The 20,957-nt window shown below is 41.0% G+C and overlaps 1 protein-coding gene and 1 long non-coding RNA gene across 2 annotated transcripts in view; one reads left to right on the top strand and one right to left on the bottom strand.

Annotated features, from left to right (window-relative positions):
- The window catches only part of LOC141996646 (uncharacterized), a 28,597-nt gene extending 24,747 nt beyond the window's left edge, over positions 1–3,850 (top strand). The window contains exons 2-3 of the long non-coding RNA XR_012641581.1: positions 2,688–2,779; positions 3,553–3,850. This is a non-coding gene — a long non-coding RNA (uncharacterized LOC141996646). The remainder of the gene's footprint in view (positions 1–2,687; positions 2,780–3,552) is intronic.
- Positions 1–20,957, bottom strand: part of CDH13 (cadherin 13) — a 758,666-nt gene that overhangs the window by 105,350 nt on the left and 632,359 nt on the right. The window lies entirely within an intron of this gene.

Here is a 20,957-nt window from a genome sequence, read left to right as displayed (position 1 = left end):
GTGCATTAGCAGGAATATGTGAAGAACACTGTCAAGGAAGCCGAGTGCCTGCCTATTCTATATAGGTCACTAGGCAGTGCTAAGAGTCTCACACTTTCATGAACATGAAATTCCCTCAGCCTGTTTATATAACGAAAACCAAGAAAACCACCTATACATCATATTGTTAAACCCTGAGTCTTATCTACAGAAGAAAAAACACAACACCAAAAAAACCCTACAAAAACAGAACGCTACTGCACATACAATTCTCCCCGAGGAGAGATAAGAGAAAGAAAAACCATACTTGATAGATGTTAGTTACGTCACAACGTACAACTGCAAGGCACTCAGGTATTGTGGCAATGGTACCCACAATATAAGAGCATATATAGACTAGAATAGGACCCCATAATAATAAACCTTTTCCTATTGTATAGCATCATTCAGAAGGTTTGACTTTATGAATGATCATATGTGTATTGTCTTTAATGAAGCTTGTAGCTTGAACTCCAAGAAAGGAAAAGGCTCCATGCCAATGAATAAATAAATAGGACTGAACCACAAAATGTGAATCTAGGTCTCAGATGCCCCTCCTCCCCCCCCCACACAAATTCAGCAGTGTTCTGATCTGGGGTTTTGGTTCTGTCCATTATAGAAATAGGGATTGACTGCAAAAAGCACATTTGCTTTTCTAGCTGCAGATGAAAGATGAAATAGAGTTATATTTTCAACATTTCTTTTCTTAGCTGAAAGTATACTCTACTGCCATGAATATGCAAAGGAAAAAACCCTCTGAAGCCTGAATTGAAAGGGAGTGGGAGTGAGATATTCAAACAATCATGCTGGGACAGACTGTGAGGGGCCACTTGGAATGAGGTGTGGGGGAAGAAGTAGCTTGTGTCTCTGATACATAATTCAGCCACAGTTACAGTCCCTATGCTTTCTTTAGTATATTTACAGGCTTCCACCTAGCACTCTTGTGGGTGCAAAGTATTCCAACAGCAGCAGGGAGGGACAAAGAAGAGGCAGAACCATGCCCCCTCCCCTTCAGTGCACTGGCTAACAGAGTTGTCTGAGTATGCAAGGGGAGCAGGCTGCAACATCCTAAGGGATGGTACCAGGGCATATATGCAGGGGAAATTTGGAAGAGATTGTGCTTCCGGCAGCATCATATGTCCCCCAACTCCTCATGGGCTGGTGTGTCTTGGCACCACCTCCAAAGTAGAGATTTTGCCAAAAGTCACAACTGAGCTCAATTGTTAAGAATTGCCCATAAATTGCTGTGCACAAGAAGAAGTTCCATTAGTTCTATGGGAATAGAGCTGGTCAAAAACTGGAATTTCTTTCCTGTAAGCAGTTACGATATTTTAATATTTGTTTTTGGCTCAACTCTAGCCAAAAAGTAAAACTATCAAAATTTTTGGCAGAATGGAAAGTTCCTAAAACGTCGGATTTGGAATGTCAAAACATTTCATTCCAGTTTGTTGAACAAAATCAAAACATTGTTTCAACATTGAACTGCAGCCACCGCAATGTCTCACAGGAGCTATAGATCAGGTGTTTCATGCCCCATTTTCCTCTACGGGCCAGGCTCCCTGGCTGGACTACATCTCCCAAGACCACTGTACAAGTTCAACTGGAGGGGAAGAAAATTGGGAAAACTTGTGTAAAATTTTAAAAAATTGACACTGTAGAAACTGCATTTTCTGTAAAACAAAATATCAACAGAAAATTTCCAACCAGCCATACCCACGAAGGGAGCTTCATATTCTTGATCCCCATTTACTGGCACGTTATTGAATAACAATTTGCATATGTAAAGACATCTCTCTCATAATATGTATAGCTTTGATCAGATTAATAGGTTGCTTCTTGTCCTTGCCTTTAACCATTCTTAGGTCATTTACTGTTGTGCTTATCACCATCTATAACACATACTACTCATATCTGTATCATGCTTACAACATTAATCTATGATATGGTAAACCCTGAGGGTTTACGGGCTCTAGGGATTGAGTTTGTACAGCACCTAGCCCATGGGATCCTAGCCCATGATTAGGGTTCCTAGGTGCTACGGTAATACAAATACTACATTCATAAAAGGTAACCTTAATATAAAAGGCAACCAACATCTCATTTGGAGGATGGTACCTTAGATAGTAGAACATTCTTTTGCTTCTGGCAGGACCAATCGGAAATATCATGAGGTTGTAGCCAAGAAATAGGTTACTTTTATCCCTTTGTTGCTAAGATTTATGAGGCTCTGAATGCCTCTATTTGTTTATCTCGTACATATAAGACACCCACCACTATGGTGTCTGGGTGCATTTATACACTCACACTGGATGAATTAATATTTCCAAATACAAGGAGTAGATGATTTATCTTCTCTTGTAGACCAGAACTCTAAAGTCAACACATAAAGAGAGACTTGGCCATTTAACTGAGTGTCCAGAATTTCATATATTGCATTATCTCAGAAGACACTGAGCCCTAAAAATCTTTCTAAGTATGTCCAAGCTTTTAGGTTTTGATATTTCTCAGGTTCCCTCCAGTATCCAGTCCTCCATTTCGAATGAAATGGGGGTTATTTTTGGACTAATATGATCTATGGCTTTTTTTTTTCCAGCAAAGAACTTACACATATGCATAACTTTGAGCACATGCTTAGCCCCACTGACTTTACTGGGTCTATATTTAAACAGATGCATCAAGGCCTATCTTATGGGATAGACTGCTGCACTGTCTCCATTATCCACAGACCACCAATCAACTGGAAGGGAATGCTGGATGGAAAGTGAGTATTGCACATGTGTAAAATTCATTTTCTGAAGGAAATTGTGCTCATTTTTGTGTGTTCCTTTAAAAACAACAAAAACTAGGTGATATTCCTAACCTCTCCTGCAATGCAGTGTTTAAATTACGGATCAGTTACAAAGTGAATAAAGCAGATTGTTTCACATTCTGTACTCCTCTGGCCTTGCCAAAACGATTTTTATAAAATTAAAAAAAAAACAAAACACATTCACAGGCCGAGAACTCTGATATAACTTGCAGCCTGTAGCACATTTTTACTGCTCTCTTGCAACATAAACCCTTAGAAAATAGGATTTGCAATGGAAATGTGGCCAGAACCTCAGGGGCACATTGTGAACAAGTGCAAAATGTTGCCTGCCAACCTTGCCAAACAAGTAAGATGGATGATATATTGACAGTAAATGGTCTGGAATTTTGATACTAATTTTTCACATGGCAATGGATTTGTTTAATGCTCTTCATGACTATGATTTTTAGTCCTTAAATCTGTGTGTCGTCTTGTTTTGTTTGTTTATTGCTTCCATGGAGCACCTACAATGGCAGTGCAGTCTGGTGCTATATAAATAAAAAGCACCATTAATTGCTGAGGCCAATCAAAAATGCTCCTATTAAGTGCAAATTTAGTTACAAAGATTAATATCTATACCATCGCCACATTATGGTACATCATTTGCCCCTTCCTGGGTTTCCCCAAAATTGGCTGCTATGGAAACAAACTTGCTATTAATTGTATACCCTTTGCTGTCATTACAGGTGCCAACCTAAAAGATTAAATGCAGTTGTGTACCACCTCATTCTGTCAGAGAGAACAGATAATCTCAGGTGACTCAATTTCTCAGTCTTGAACATGGGGGGCAGGAAGATTTCCAATTGGATCCTGGGTGTTCTGTTGCTTGGCTTTTGCTGAATAGCCTTGAAGAGATGGGGTTTAAACTATGTCAAGGATATTAGTCTGAAGTGATTGGAGTGAAGAGTACACTTCCCGTTTATATCCCCAGAGTGATAAATGTGAGAGCGTAATTTTTTTTCTAAAGCAAAGAAAATGGGAAGCCAACAAGGATTTTAGACACATGAGAAATAGCTTATGAATTTAGATGATAGTTCAGCAGAAATAAATTGTACATCTGTTCATTCATTTTAATAAAGTGGGGGAATGACATGTTGCTGCAGCCCTTTGCAATTTTTAAATTATGATCCTATAATAGTACCATTAACATTTGTAATGCAGCCCATACTCTATGAATTTTAGAAAAAAATAAATTCATGGAATAAGAGAACATCCATCTATAGTTGGCCTTCTGGCAATTAAGAAGGGAAAACTCAATGTCTTTTGATCTATTGAAAAAGAGTCCAAAAAGGATCTTACAACATCTTGACCGTGTAACCTATAACTCTCTGTGTAAGTCTGGTGACAAAAAATGCAGCACCATTCTCAAATAAAAAATACAGGTGTGCAACATTCAGCTGGCTGGATTCATGTCTGCTGACTAAAGCCTAGTCTTTTTTGTACTCACCAACAATAGCAGATTTCTGCTGTTATTTGAAGCGTGTCTTCAATGTAACAAACAAGGTGTTCTTTCTCAGCTGCATTGGTGGTTAGAAGTGTATAGCAAATTTTTCCAAAATCAGGGAGGAACATGTCATATTACCCTTGTCTCCCACCCACTGATAATCCAAATGAGAGACATGCAAAGTGTTCTGAGTAGGGCACAATTAGATCATTGCTTTTGTGCAATTATTATGCTTTACAGAGATGATAATGGCATGTGAATTTAAGATATAATCAAGCGGGGCTTCAGCAGACAACACCTTTTAAATCCAGTGTTTTGTTTTTCAAAACTGATGACTCATGGGAAATGATAAATTAACGTTTCAATAGTAGATGTCATGTTTGCTTAAAAAGCCCAGTTGGAGGTATCATTACATTTTCCCTTAACTACTTGAAGAAGTGTTGTTAAGCATCCAATTGTTATCGGGGGCAGGGGGAGAAGGAGTGGGAAAGGAGCTTTTGAAATTGGTTAGTTGTTCGTGTATTATTCCATTGATCAACTGATAAAGTCTACGTGTGGGAAAAGGGAAAGAGGAAACACTGACAGCCCTACAACCATGTGAAAAAAGCCAAAGCTGGACGTTAGAAGCTGTGAGCTGTTCCTGTAATCCATCCTGCCTTGCCTCCTACTACCACAGAAAATGAATCTAGACTGCATGCTTAAGCATTTAATCTTCCAAAAGCAAAGATTTTTCTAGTGGCTATGTCTGATCCCAATATTAGAAGACAGTTGCGTTACTGCCTTACATTTTGCATTAGCCATATATATATATTTTAAACATATGTATATATTTCTCACCACAGCTCCAGCAGGTTGTCAGAAAACAATCTCAACAGGTAGTCTAGGTAAACAAGACTTACTGGAACTGGTGAATTCCCCAATGAACACTCAAGAATAGAAGAAAATAAATACCTCTGGGGCACAAGGCCCCAGGCAAACACTTACCATTGACAGAAACCATACAGATTTATTGATCGGAGCTGCATTTTAATCATATGGCTGGAGGAAAGAAAACAGTTCCTAGAGTCTACCCGACAGCCCCAGCATGGGGTATGATAAAACAGTTTCTACCACTAATATCAGGCAGCAGATGTAAAAGGACTTAGGAGAGTTCAACATCTGCAAGACAAGCTGGATTTATTTACTCATGACTTCAATTATTATTTAAGCTGGAAACTTTGAAAAGGTCAGAACTACTAACTTAGTAAACATGCCCTTCACATGTCTTCAAATAAGCACTTCCCCCTCCCCAGCTGGGAGTATAATAATCAATTAGCCAAGTACAGTGCTCTCTCTCTCTTTGTTATGTTGCTTGTTTGGTTACCAACAAACAAATAAAATACCCCAAAACTAATCCTTGAAATTTCAATTCAACCTGCAGCAGAAAATTCAATTTAAAGGGACATTTTAAGATTGAAAGGCCTGGGCCTCAGTTTTAGGTAGGCACACACCTGTGAGCATGTACATCTATCGGTATGCCTGCACAAAACCAGGATTTGCATATGCACATGCCTAAACTGTCACTTGCAAATATGATCTCACACACACTTATGCACATGAGTTGTCCCATTGAACTGATCCCTCAGAAATGTTTTCTTTGATTTTTTGGGGGGTAATATTTCAATAAAATCAGTTGCATATTTGGATTAATACATTCATCTGCAGTGTTAATTTTTCTCATGAACATTGCGGTAGAATCAGAAAATGAAACTGACTGTAGACAAAAGTGAAACTGACTTGTCTATTTTCATTATCCATGCTGAATGAAGTGCAAAAAGTAAACAGAAATCATAAATGTAAATTTTTTAAAAAAGGGTTTGTACAGTTCTATCATTTATCATTATCTGAGGCGCTATTAGTAACAAAGAAAGGAACTATGTACTAATGTAACCATGTGTGTATATGCAAGTTAGTGCCTGGACATATGCATGTAAATTAGGTGAGCATTCTATGCCTGAGTGAATGGGAGTGGCCACTGCAGATGAACAAGATGAGGAGGATCGATGGTTTAGGAGGAAAGATGAGACGTTCAATTTTAGACATGTTTAAATTTAAGGAAACAGTGAGATACCTCGGAATGATTTGAGCCGGGACAGAGAGGGAGAGGGAGAGAGAGTAGCTGGGGTTCTGAGAACTATCAGCATACGGCTGGTAATCGAAGCCATGACAACTCTTTTTGGAGATAACTGGACAGTGAGGAAAGGAGGCTATGAATAATGGTCTCCCAGGAGACATCAGCAGGGAGAGGAAAGATGATACTCCACCAAAGGTAACACCGACGTAGTGGTCAGTGAGGCAGAAGAAGGATAGGAAGATAGAGTCTCAAAAACTTAGGTCTTTAGGAGAACAGGGTGGATGAGGGGAATAAAGACAGCAGAGACGTTGATAAGAATAAAGATGGAGGAGAGGCCCTTAAGCTTAAGCAGGAAGAGGTCATTAGCTATTTTGGTGAAGTGAGATTCGATGGAGTAGAGAGGATGGTAACCAGAATGGAGGGGGCTCTAAAGGAAGCTGGGAAATAGGTAGGTCCTGGGACTAGATGCCACAGTCAGGGTCTTGCAGATGAAGAAAAAGAATTAGAAAGTAGGTGGGGTTTAGAAAAGGTTTTATATAGTGTAGAGTAAACACCATGCTTGAAGGTGGAGAGACAAGAGCCAGGGAGGAGTTATTTAATGATGAGGGAGTTAGGAGGAACCCTCCTCCATGAAGATGGGAGACCTCAGATTCAGACACATGGAAAAAGGAAGGGAAGATATCAAGAAGATGGTAACATGTGATGCTGCATGATTGAAATATGACCATTTATATCATTAATATCACCACAGTTAGGCAATTGCAACAAGTCTTGCACAAAGTATATCATGTAAGGTGTCAATGGAAGAGTTATGATTTGCTAAATATGTTTATCCTGTTTAAATGTATGTATCATCACTGTATCTGAACTTATAAATATTGGCGCTATATATCTGTATCCCAAATGTGTTCTTGTGGTAACACCCAGCAGATAAAATCTACATTGAAACCAGACAGCTTTGTGTGGATGGCCCATTAAAGGCAATTAACTCTCACAATGGCCCAGCAAGTATTTCCGCAGACACCTTAGCCTCCAAGAGGCCAGTGCCTGCCCCTGTGGGTCAGCAAGCCATGTAAGGGCATGTGACTTGCTCACGTGACCCTGGACTCCATCTTGTGCCTGTAATTTTCCACAAACAGTGCTGTGAGCTTTGTTTTGGAACAGTGAAATTCCAAGCACCTGGCAGATGGTATAAAAGACTCTTGAATCATCTTCATGTTGCCTCTTTCCTGCTCTGATTCTCTGGACTACAGACTTCAAATAAAGGGAGCATTTTCTAATCTACGGACTGAAGACCTTCCAATCTTTAGGAATCAGCAGGAGAGTGAGTTTGTGTGTGTATGGGGGTGGGGGAGTGAGAAAACCTGGATTTGTGCTGGAAATGGCCCACTTTGATTTTCATGCAGGTTGTAAGGAGAGTGGTCACTTTGGATAGGCTATTACCAGCAGGAGAGTGAGTTTGTGTGTGTGGTTTTTGGATGGGGGTGAGGGGGTGAGAGAACCTGGATTTCTGCAGGAAATGGCCCACCTTGATTATCATACACATTGTGAAGACAGTGGTCACTTTTGATGGGCTATTACCAGCAAGAGAGTGAGTTTGTCTGTGGTGGGGCGGAGGGTGAGAAAACCTGGATTTGTGCTGGAAATGGCCCAACTTGATGATCAGTTTAGATAAGCTATTACCAACAGGAGAGTGGGGTGGGAGGAGGTATTGTTTCATGGTGTCCGTGTATATAATGTCTTCTGCAATTTCCACAGTATGCATCCGATGAAGTGAGCTGTAGCTCACGAAAGCTCATGCTCAAATAAATTGGTTAGTCTCTAAGGTGCCACAAGTCCTCCTTTTCTTTTTTTAATCTTTAGGAAGTTACCACAGACTTTACAGGCCAGCAGTTTATTTAATCACTGCTATAAACCTGATATAAGAACATTGCAATGATTATATGGATAAAATCTCTGAACCATTTTTAACTCTCTTCATCTTTTCTTTCATTAATAAACCTTTAGATTTTCATTAGTAAAGGATTGGCAATAATGTGATTGTTGGGTAAGATCTGAGTTACATATTGACGTGGCGGTGTGGCTGATCTCTTGAGATCAGAAGAAGCCTTTGTTTGATAAAATTGGTATTCAATGACCGCTCATCATAAATTCTAGTGTCTAGGTAGTGAAATAAGGGCTGGGATGCCTAAGGAGACTGCATTTTTGACTTCTTGTTAAACCACTGAGGTGAGACAGAAGTTTATTTTTGTTGCAGGCTTGGTATAATCTAATGATAGAATAACCACCAGTCTGGGGTGAGTCTGCCCTATTTCTCAGCAGTTTGTCCTGAATCTGGTATCTTCAGCTGTGACTCACTGAGGCACGGTGACATTTGGCATAGTTGGCAGGATCCACAGAACCAGGCCAATTAAGTTTTGGTTCAGAACCCCCGCTATTCAAAATTTGAAATTGAGAGTGTTAAGGGTTAAAGATTCCTTACAATGGGTGGAAATGACAATAAAGCTATGTTTAGTCAAGTGAATATCATAACCCACCCACAAGGAAGATATGGATGTGTTTCATCTGTATTACCTGTTAGCAGTGTGGAGAGTAGTGGAAAGGAGGGGAATATTCCCAAGCCTTTATCGATCCCATTCTCCAAGTATTTGTCTATACTCAGCAGCGAGTGCCAGGACAAGGGAGAGGATATCTCCAATTGTTTGTCTGTTGTGAGGGGCAACTTGCTTGTTAAGGAAGCTGTCCCTCTCTCCCAGTTGTCTGTTAGGAAAGACAGCCTGACTGGTGACAGTAAGGGAGATTGTGAACAAACAGGGAGTGTCTCTCAGCTTAGGCCAGCTGAGAATTTGTCTGAGGTGGCTCTGAAATTGGATGAAACACAGGAAAAAATTGTTGCGGTACACCAAATTATGTTTCATTAGTTAAGGCTATGGCTGATCCTTACATTCAAGTCCCAGCTGGGGAGGGCAGAGGCACATCTTGTATGCAAGTTGAATTGTTGTTCAGAGAAGCTCCTGAAAAGGGAAAACAGCCTCATTGTGGATTTTGCAAGCAGCTTGCAGCACCGGAGGGGTGTGGAAGTGATTTGATTGAGTTAGTTCAGTATGAATCACTGTTTGTAGAAAGCAACAGTTTATTTGTTGAGAGACTTTTCAGTTCCTAACTGTCTTTCAGATGTGTATGGATCCACTGACCTTGCTTTAGACAGATCCAGTGTGGATAGCTTAAAGGAGGTTTCAGATGGAGTGAAAATTGTGAGGGAGTTTGAACAGCCCTATAACCAAGTGAGTGTGCTTAGCAGGTGCGGCGAGTTATATGGGCCCGTGGTGCCCTTGCTCCAGCAAATTCAGGCCATGGGGGCCTGGATACATCAATGTTCAGGGCCAGGTCTCTCCCCCAGCCCCGCCTGCTGCCCCGGAGCATCCCCCTGTGCCCCAGCCTTGAGCCCCTCCTGTACTGTGGACCCCTCATCCCCAGTCCCACCCCGCAACCCCGCACCCCAACCCTCTGCCTTAGCCCTGAGCCCCTCCCAAACCCCTAATCCCCAGGCCCAGGCAGAGCCCTAACCCCCCCTCCTGCACCCTCTGACCCACCCCTGAGCCCCTCCCACACCCCAAACCCCTCATCCCCAGCCCGAGCCTTCACCCTCACGCTCACACCCAAACCCTCTGACCCAGCCCTGAACCCCCTCCCACACTCCAAACCCCTCGGCCCCACCCCATTAATTTTGTTATGTGCAACGATATGCAGGTGGGGTGGGGGGCAGGACTTGGACCCATTCTGGGCACTACCAAAAATTATACAAACCTGCCGCCCCTAGTGCTTAGCCAGCATTTTGGAGAGACCATCTTGTTGGAACATGAATGTCTTCATGCTTTTAAGTGAACAGTTTGTGTCTGAGGTTCAGAGAGGAGATTGAGTAGCTGAATCTGCAGAGCAGAACAGCTGTGCAGTTACTGTCTTGAGAATGCAGGGGGTGGCAGGCAAACTCTCACCCCTAGAGACTTTGGATATGTCTTGTAGTCTCTTAGTGGATTAGAGTACATCTGGTTCCATCTGGAAGCAGAGATTGGTAATGGAAGGACATCAGAACCCTGATTCTGACATGCTAGTAAAAATGGATGGTCTTTAAGACAGAGTCCAGCCTTGGAATTGGTAAAGATGAATTTGAAAACTAGTAAACAAACTAGTGTCTGTGTTGATGCAAATTACCTGCCCAACAGGGAGGAGCATAGCTGTTAGCACAGAGGACACATTTGGCCAACCAATGGAATCTGTTAAACAAGAGAGCTCAGATTTCAACCCTCCAGGAAAGGGAGGAAGAGAAAGACTTGATCCTGCAAATGGAAGCCCCCACAGGTTAAACCTAAAATACTAAAACCTGAAAGATGAGAGGAGGAAGGAAGTGATGGAGCAAAACCAGCATCACTCAGCCTTGGGTCGGAAGGGTAATGACATTTCAGAATTCAGGCAGCCAAAGCCTGGGATGGGAGGGTGAACATCGGTGCACAGTGCTGTAAAGTCTGGGCTGCGCACAGCATGGGATTACGCTTTTTCCCCCATGACATATGGCCTGGGAACATAGGGAAAACATTTGTACAAACAAATAAGTATTAAGTGACTCAGACAGCCGGTTAGAGAAAAGGACTACCCTTTAAGAAATAAGCATCTGGGACTCAAAGGCAAACAAGACATGGAAATAACATACACTGATCTGAATAAATTACTTTGCTGAATCATCTTTCTCAAAAGATACCATAATTGCAAAGAATTCTTGATGTAGCTCCAAACCTGCTTGGTTTTTTTTTTTTTTTTTGGTTGTTAAACCAATCGACAACATTTTCATTCCAGTAAGTTCAATAGATGATCAGCCATACAGAACTTTATTGCCTTGCAAATGGGATTGTTTCTTAGACATTTACCAACAGTTTTGCTTGAGTAAATGTATGGCTCTTTTTAGCATGTTGATTTTTATCGGTTCACTATTTTAATGTTCCAGAGCAGATGGAAAAAAGATATTTTGTCTAAATAATCCTGACACTTTGATTCACACACACAGCTGCTTAGCAAATTTTGCAGTAGCCAAGTCAGTTTTTGCGTTGCTGATTGACTTGTCAGTGAAGAAATTGAAAAACTGATCACAAAAATAAATTAAAATCTCTCTGGAGCAATAACCTAAGGAGTCAGATAACTGTTATTTTTGTATGAACGTTCTGCAGTTTCATAACCCCTTTCTGATCATATAAACTACAAGTACTAAGCTAACTAGCACATATTGCTATTAAATAGGGTTTTGTCGGGCGCAAATTGAATATGTTAAGATCTATAGTGGGTTATCTTGTTTAATCCCACTGATGAAGAGAAATTCTTACAGATGCTGGAGGTTTTTAGGTTGTATGGGTTTCTTAACTCATGGGATTAGTGTGATATTTTGCCACATATCTAACAATTCTACTACGTATTACTAATAAAATCAGCCATGACAGTGTCAAATAAAGATAGAGTTCTTAGCATTTTTGTTTAGTGCAGATTCCACATTTTGGAGATGCACTTAGAGACAGGGAATCATAACCTTTTCAGCACATCAGTGTATAACAAGTGTTTCCATTAAGCTATAAAATAGTTTTGCTGGCAATATCTCAAAGCCAATAGAGTACTTAACAATTTGCCTTTGCCACCTATTCCACTTATTGATCCCACAGTCCTTATTCCCAATTATAAGAATAATATAATAAACACTTAGGCCACAAACCTACAACGACCTCTGCATGGGAAAACTTCTGCACCTGCACACTGAACCATTGACGTTAACAGGGCTGTGTGGAGGACCATGTCTCTCTCCACAGAGAGGTCACGGCAGTTTATGGGCCTCAAAATATAGTACTTTCCATCTGTGGATCTCAAATATGCAACAGGTAGAGCCAATCAGATTTTTTCCTCCCTGTCTTTAATTTTGATTTTTTGGCAAAAAATAGAATACTGAAACGCTGGCTAAAAACCTAAACATCTCAATTCAGAAATGAAGCTGTGGTGCCTATTGGAGTTGGAGTTTGGGTGCCTTATGCTTTCATTGTCCTCTATAGGCCAGGTCAGGCTACCTCTTCTCAGACTCCATCTTCCATCATAAACCACATCCTCCACTCTTGGAGAACAGAGAAGGTACATTATGAGTCCCTAATCATGGTGCATCATGTGAGATGTTGTTTGGTCAGAGAGCCCAGAAAATAGCAGAGAATGGGGACATAAAGCAACTAGAATTATAACTCCCAGAGGGCACTGCAGCAGTATATTCAAATTGAAATACAGTAGAACCTCATAATTACAAACACCAGAGTTACAAACTGACCAGTCAACCACACACCTCATTTGGAACTGCAAGTACTTAATCTGGCAGCAACAGAAACCAAAAAAAAAAAAAAAGAAGAAGAAGAAAAGAAAAAAAGTCCAGTACAATATTGTGTTAAATGTAAACTACTAAAAAATACAGGGAAAATTTAAAAAAAATAAAAGATCTGACAAGGTAAGGAAACTTTCTGTGCTTGTTTCATTTAAATTAAGAGGGTTAAAAACAGCATTTTTCTTCTGTATAGTAAAGTTTCAAAGCTGTGTTAATATTAAATCAGTGTTCACTTGTAAACTTTTCAAAGAACATCCACAACATTTTGTTCAGTTATGAACATTTCAGAGTTACGAACAACCTCCATTCCCGAGGTGTTCGTAACTCTGAGGTTTGACTGTATTTTGGTTTTCCGCCAAAATACTTCCCTTTTCAGGTGTTCAGTTTTTCAATCAAAATTTCCCACAGAAAGCAGATAGTTTTCAGGAAAAAAATTAAATTTAATGAAAAATCCAAATTTCAAATGGAAAAATGTTTCAATGGAAAATTTTTGACCAGCCCTAGTAATGAGCGCTAAATAAAAGATGGTATTGAATCAGACATGCAGAGGCAGCCCTGGACTCTGGCCAGTCCCTTTAGCTTATGCTTGTCTGGTTGACTGTTCTTAATTTCCTTTTCTTTTTTTAAAAAAAAATCTACTCGCAAATTATCTTCCCAAATATATTTCTGCTTGATATTTTCAAAACTGTTACTGCTAACTGTTTCCTTTCTAATTCCAAATTTAATACCTATGGCAAAGTTCACACTTCACAGACCATGTTGAGGAAGCATATGAAGCTTCAGTTCTTGGAGAAAAGAGCAATAAATTGTGGATTTATGGCTTTATGTTTGGATATTTGCTCTTAGTTGAAGCAGATGGAAGAAGTCTTCAGGGGATATTCAGTATTGGAATGGTTTAGTGGTGAGAACTTCCAGCTGTAGTGAGAATTGCTGTTTTTACCACTGAGTTGTTGTTGACCTCCCGAGCATAACCAAATGGTTAGCAAAGACAAGGACTCAGACATTCATATCAGGACTTCTCAAATCAGCTGAACATGGCTAACGAAGGAAACTAGACAAAAGACAGGAAGGTAAAATAGTCCTTTTGAAAAAGGACTCACAAGAATACAAGGTTTTTATGTGCATTGACTCAAATTATAAGGAGCGCAGGGAGAGAAACACATCTGGAGAAGCAGTGAAGTGCTTTTGTGTCTGTCCCTCACCTCCCAATTTAATACTGTTTGAACGATCATTTCTCTTCTTAGAGTCCTTCCTGTATTTATACAAGTGTTTTTTGTCTGCTTTCAGATAAAAAAGCATGCACTGTGTTGTTTCTTGTACCACTGAAATGAGTTTATCTGTAGATTAAATAGACAACTTCGTGTATTTCATGACCTTGGTGGAGAGAAACAAAGCAATGAACTCACCCTTCAAAAACGGAGATAAATGTAAAACTCTGCTGCCTACTGCGATGCAGTATATTCTGCTCTAATTCTGTGATAAGTGGATGGATTCCACGTTGAACATAATTTGCAGAACTTCCTGAACAAAGTGCTGATACCAGTTATACAGATAGCTAATGGAAAGCCACATGAATACAAATTGTGTACACATATGAATTTGGAGGAATACGAAAAGCACTGATCTTTTCCAAATGCGATTTTACCCTACATTCCTCTTTGTCTTACTCAATGCATAGAATAAGTATTGACTGTGGTATTGACTTTGGGCCACTATAGCTGAATGTTTGTCATTGTGCTCATTATGGGCTCAATCTTGCATGGCACGGAGCATTCCTCATAGGTAGGGGGCCATCTTTAACTCCTCCTGACTCCAAAGGGAATTCAACACCAAGGTTGCTCTTGAAAATCCCACTAGGCCCATGCATAGTGAGGTGCCTAAATACCTTTGGAAATCTGGCTGTAAGTGCCGAAGTCACTTTTGAAAATGAGAGTTAGACTCCTAAGTCACGTAGATGCTCTTGAAAATTTTATCCAATGGCCTGTCAACTGCACTAGAGATCAGCATGCAAATTAGGAAAACCCTTAATTCTTTGGACTTTAATACTTACTCCACAAAAAAGGCTAAATATTAAACATGACAACAAATACTATAGTTTGAATCAGACTACTAACATTAATTTAAAATAAATGTAGGAATTTTTTCTTTTTGTTTTGCATTGAGTTTATAATGCATGCATACTTAAGTTAGAGAAAATATGTTAATCACAATTTAGGTGTTACTTTCCTTACACAGGGATCTGATAAACAGCTCTCAATGTGACTAATAGGCACTTTGTAAACTAAACTAATAGGCACTTTGTAAATGGAATCTAGCTACAACACCACGTATACATCTGCAGCTTTGCCCCAGGCATAGACATGAAAGAACACAAATAAAGCAATTATGGGACTACCTAATCTCTTTTGTGTTCGACACATTTGTTGCACAAAGGGCTGTGTAAAAATATTTGCAGCACAGGTAAAACCAGCAAAAAATTATGAAAAGAAAAAGAAAAGGAATTACATTCTGAGCCGTCAACATGCCTGCCCCATCAACAATCCTGCCTACTCATGGCAGCCAGGAGATCAAAATTTGACAATTTTACCTATATTTTTCCTTCCAACAGATTATAAGTATTAAATGTCAGGTACTAAAGTCAACATAAAAGCAAACTTTGGTAGGCCATGATGTTCTAGGAGGGGGGTTTCCTGACATGCCCAGTGCTCACAAGGATCCCCAGAAGTCATGGAGATCAGGGTAGAATAAGGAAGGGTAGATTTCTACCACTCCTTGTCCCTTTGGGTCCTACTTTGAGTGCGGCTTGGTTGGACCCAAAGATGGGAGCCAAAGTGGAATTACATTATGAAAAGTGACTGCGTAAAAATGGCACCTCCTTACCCCACTGACTTGCTCCATGTGTGTATTCAGAGCCCCACCTGATTGTTTTTTGTACTCCTGTAGTCCCGGACAAGCGAACACAATGGAGGGAGTGGGTCCTGGATTCCATTCCATCTCCCTTATCACCCACAGAATTGCTAGGTTCCAAATACAGAGCCTTACTTACCAGCACAACCTTCCCCTCCTTCTTTCTTCTCCCTTTCTTCCCTGCCCCCAAAGAGAATGGGTTTGCATAGGTGTGATTAAAGGCAGAATTTGACCTGCAGAATCTTTATTACTGTTGACAACATGCACCAGGCTTGATTTTTAGATCTGAACTGCGTTTTGCAAAGTGATGCTTTTTTCATTTGTCAACTGAGCAAATCTGATCAAAGTCATAGACCCCCCCCAACAGACCTAGAACCCGATAATGTCATGGTTCAGAGTGTATTTTTTCTCCAATCTAAAGCATTTCTGTGGAGAGAATTTAATTACAATCCATTATCTCTATCATATTTATTAACACTGCAGGAACAATAATGATAATGATACTGATATATTTCATTTAACTTCATCTTTTACTTGAAATGCTATCCTATCCATTTAACCAACGAGTAAATGGAGACACAGAGAAATGAATTGACTTGGTTTATCCCGAACTGTGTAAAAAACCCAAGATTCCCAACTCCCTGTCCATTGTCCTAACCGCCAGACCGGGTTTTCAATCCATTCTGAGCAGACAACTAAACTAGTTAGCAAGATACCAAGGGACCATGTCATGAATCCATCCTGAGCTCCACGACATCTATCCAGCAAAATGGGATATAAGGAGACTTGAGACACCATATGGAAGGTTATTTTGTGCTTTCTTCAAACAGAGATATCAAATAATCAGCCACACTTTATATTAAGGTTCCACTTATAAATGGTTTCAGAGTAGCAGCCGTGTTAGTCTGTATTCACAAAAAGAAAAGGAGTACTTGTGACACCTTAGAGACTATCCAATTTATTTGAGCATAAGCTTTCGTGAGCTACAGCTCACTTCATCGATGAAGTGAGCTGTAGCTCACGAAAGCTTATGCTCAGATAAATTGGCTAGTCTCTAAGATGCCACAAGTACTCCTTTTCACTTATAAATGGTTTATTAAAAGGTTAAGACATGATTTGTGGATGCCACAAGCATGTTATAGAGATGAGTTGTATGTGTCACAACAGGTTATAAGTGTGATGGCTTCCATCTTGGCTGACATCAGAAATTGAGGAAGAAACTTCCAGAGCTGAAAGCATGAATATTTAAAGCTTGAGCTAAAGAACCAGGCTCTCTGAGTAGAGCTCTACAAGACTGATATACTCTGTGGATCAGTGATGGAGGGAGACATGTAACACACTCTCACCAGTGCATTACCATAAGCACATAATTATGAACGGTTATAAATCATGGTTATAAGCAACTGATTGACTTAGTGGAGTCTATGACGATTGATTAATCATTTATGAAAACATTAATCATTTATTAACCCTTTATAACCTATTTATAAATGGATCTTTAATCACACCTTTAATACAAGGTGTGACCAAATCTCTCTCTTGGAGGCTCAGTTTAGTTAACAGGGATTTGTCACAGTGGGAATGTTTCAGTAAAGTTAAGGAGAGATTTACTTTATTTGTGTTTGTGCATGAGTTGGGAAGGGATATAGAAATCTCTCCCTTTATTTTTTTTTTTAACATGGACAATTTATTCTAAAGACAGTCAATTCCAAAGTTGAGTCCCCTGATGCCATAGAACTCTGAGTGTTTAAATGATTTAACATTCTGGAAATTGAGTAGATTGAAGGGGGTATTGGAAGGGAGAGAGAGAGAGAGAGATAATATATGGAGGAAAGCAAAGAGGACTGATCCTCACTTGGCCAAAACTTCTATATAAATTATCCCCGCAAGGTCTCTGTGTGGATTTTCTCTCTGCCATATGCGAGTGGTTGTGGGCGGTAACCTCACAGCAGATGCCAGCTCTCCCCAAGGTCCTGCAGAGGGCACCTTGCTGTTTCCAGAACCCTGTCGGGGGACAGGATGGGTACTGCGTGGTCAGCAGCACATTGTTCCCCCCACCCACCCCAGAGGTTATGAAGGAAAGCTAATGCAGCCTTCCTATGGAGTGCCCTTCCTTTAAGAAGGTGCCCGAGACAGCAGTAGGCAGAGGAAAGCCTTGGCAACGTGGTTCCAATGGAATCACACTACTGCAGAAGCACAGGGACATCTGTTGATTCCTTGGGATCCATGGGAGGTGGCTTCTACACCCCATTTTCTTAGGAGAGGTAGAACAAACCCTTGACACCACTTCTGTGGTGGAACAACCTGGGGCAACGCTCCTTGATATTTCCTCTACTGACTCTCTGGGCAGCAGCAGGCTGACCTCTTGCCAGAATCAATGGTGTTAGAACAAAGATATTACAGAGATGAATTAGCTTGCTTATAGCTTTGTAGCAGATGTTTCACCGCTAGTCCCTTATCACACACTACCAACAGTGACGTGAACCATAGGCTCGCATGCATGCATTGCAGGTGCACAACGCTGCAGTGCTCTGTCACCAACTGTTACAAAGTGGCTCAGAAAAAAACATCATGTATTTTCTGAATGCACTGAGTATATAAATAACTCCCAGCACCATTAGCAATCACTCAGCCTAAGTAATGCATTGCCAAGCTGTTTGAATATCCTACAGTAGGCAAAGAAGTTGTCAGATTTTCCAAAATGATCTATTCCTGCGCTTCCCTTTGGTTCATTATTTACTTTCAGACTGACACTCCCTTGGTACTATACAAAAGTTGAGCCCCATATCTTTCCTTTCTTGGGGAAAAAAGGCCAAATGTTCTTCATGACACAGAAATATATCTTTGTGTACAGTAATAACTCTCCAAATTCCTTTTAAAAAAAAATCCACTAATATTAAACAAGCAGAGCCACAGTGTTTCAGAGCTCCCAGGAAAAAAATCACCACAAAATCTGCAAGCACTTCTATCTATATGCACTATTATTGTGCATATGGGCAATCACCTATGAAACTGGCGAGCAATTAAAGGTCCTGTGTACACATCTGCTACCTTTTTTGAACATTTTGGGAGAAACTTCTGAAATTTTATCCTTACGTTTCTGGTCAAGACCAAATACCATTTACCTGCAAAATGCTATTTTTGGGCATTTAAATTGCAGTTAGATAAACTTTTGGAAAGTATGTGTAACACCAACAGACCCCAGTCATCGGCAGGCGGGATCGAACCTGGGACCTCTGAAGCATAGTGCATGAGCCTCTACTACAAGAGCCAAAAACTATCTGGCTGTTAGCTAAGGCTTCTACAGCAAACTCATTTTACTCTCTCTCTAAGTGGTCTCGGTGCCACTAGATGGGACAGAACACCACACCCAGAAGGTGTGTGGGTTACATATGCAGAGGAGTTTGAGAGTTTGCTGTTGAATAGCTACATTTTGGGCCTACATTTCTTGAGTGTCTGCCACTACCGCTCAGATACAATAGTGATCAGCAGGGTATAAGGACATACATCAAATGGAATAGGTCGCGTACTTTAAGATAGCTGTATTTTGAGGCTGGATTACTGATTCACAAGCATTTTCATTTTTGGCTTGATCTCACCAAGTGCTGGGCAGTCAGAACCCAATCCATTAAAGTATTTGGCACATGCTTAATTGCAAGGACTTGACTTGTCCTACTGAATTCAATGGGAGCACTTTTCTGGATCAGGGCCAGGATGGTCAGCACCTTGCATAACTGAGCCCTAAAAACACCATTAGGGCAAACACCAACTTGCTGCCTCTGCCCTCCATAAACATTAAGGCCATGACGGCAGCAGGAGGGCACAGTTCTCTGTCTGAGGAATCAACATCCACATCATAGGGCATTTAGGGAGGAGCCACGGGAGGAGCCAAAAGAACTTCATCTATCAGATTTACTGGCTAAAACACCCCAGGAGCGGGGAGAAAATGACTGTGGTGGCTACTGCAACACTGTGTGCACAGTAGAGGCTGAAGAAGTTAAAGTAGTATGGGCTGGATGAATGGACGATAAGGTGGATAGAGGGCTGGCTAGATCGTCGGGCTCAACGGGCAGTGATCGACAGCTCCATGTCTAGTTGGCAGCTGGTATCAAGCGGAGTGCCCCAAGGGTCAGTCCTGGGGCCGGTTTTGTTCAACATCTTCATTAATAAAAGAAAAGGAGGACTTGTGGCACCTTAGAGACTAACCAATTTATTTGAGCATGAGCTTTCGTGAGCTACAGCTCACTTCATCGGATGCATACTGTGGAAAGTGTAGGCTACACTTTCCACAGTATGCATCCGATGAAGTGAGCTGTAGCTCACGAAAGCTTATGCTCAAATAAATTGGTTAGTCTCTAAGGTGCCACAAGTCCTCCTTTTCTTTTTGCGAATACAGACTAACACGGCTGTTACTCTGAAATCTTCATTAATGATGATGGGATGGATTGCACCCTCAGCAAGTTCCCGGATTACACTAAGATAGGGAGAGAGGTAGATATGCTGGAGGGTAGGGATAGGGTCCAGAGTGACCTAGACAAATTGGAAGATTGGGGCAAAAGAAATCTGATGAGGTTCAACAAGGACAAGTGCAGAGTCTTGCACTTAGGATGGAAGAATCCCAGGTACTTCTACATGCTGGGGACCGACTGGCTAAGTGGCAGTGCTTCAGAAAAGGACCTGGGGATTACAGTGGACAAGAAGCTGGATATGAATCAACGGTGTGCCTTCTTGGCAACAAGGCACAACGGCATATTGAGCTTCGCTAGTAGGCGCATTGCCAGCAGATCCAGGGAAGTGATTATTCTCCTGTGTTCAGCACTGGGGAGGCCACTTCTGGAGTATTGCGTCCAGTTTTGGGCCCCCCACTACAGAAAGGATGTGGACAAATTGGAGAGAGTCCAGCAGAGGACAACAAAAATGATTAGGGGGCTGGGGCATGTGACTTATGAGGAGAAGCTGAGGGAAATGGACTTATTTAGTCTGCAGAAGAGAAGAGGGAGGGAGGATTTGATAGCAGTCTTCAACTACCTGAAGGGGGGTTCCAAAGAGGAAGGAGCTAGGCTGTTCTCAGTGGTGGCAGATGAGATAACAAGGAGCAATGGTCTCAAGTTGTGGGGGGAGGTCTAAGTTGGATACTAGAAAAAACTATTTCACTAGGAGGATGGTGGAATCTCCATCCTTAGAGATTTTAAGGCCCCGCTTGACAAAGCCCTGGCTGGGATGATTTATT

The sequence above is a fragment of the Natator depressus genome, chromosome 12, assembly GCF_965152275.1.
Source record: "Natator depressus isolate rNatDep1 chromosome 12, rNatDep2.hap1, whole genome shotgun sequence".
NCBI lineage: Eukaryota > Metazoa > Chordata > Testudines > Cheloniidae > Natator > Natator depressus.
The sequence above is the reverse complement of the archived record's forward strand: the minus strand, read 5'-3'. Positions and strand labels throughout refer to the sequence as shown.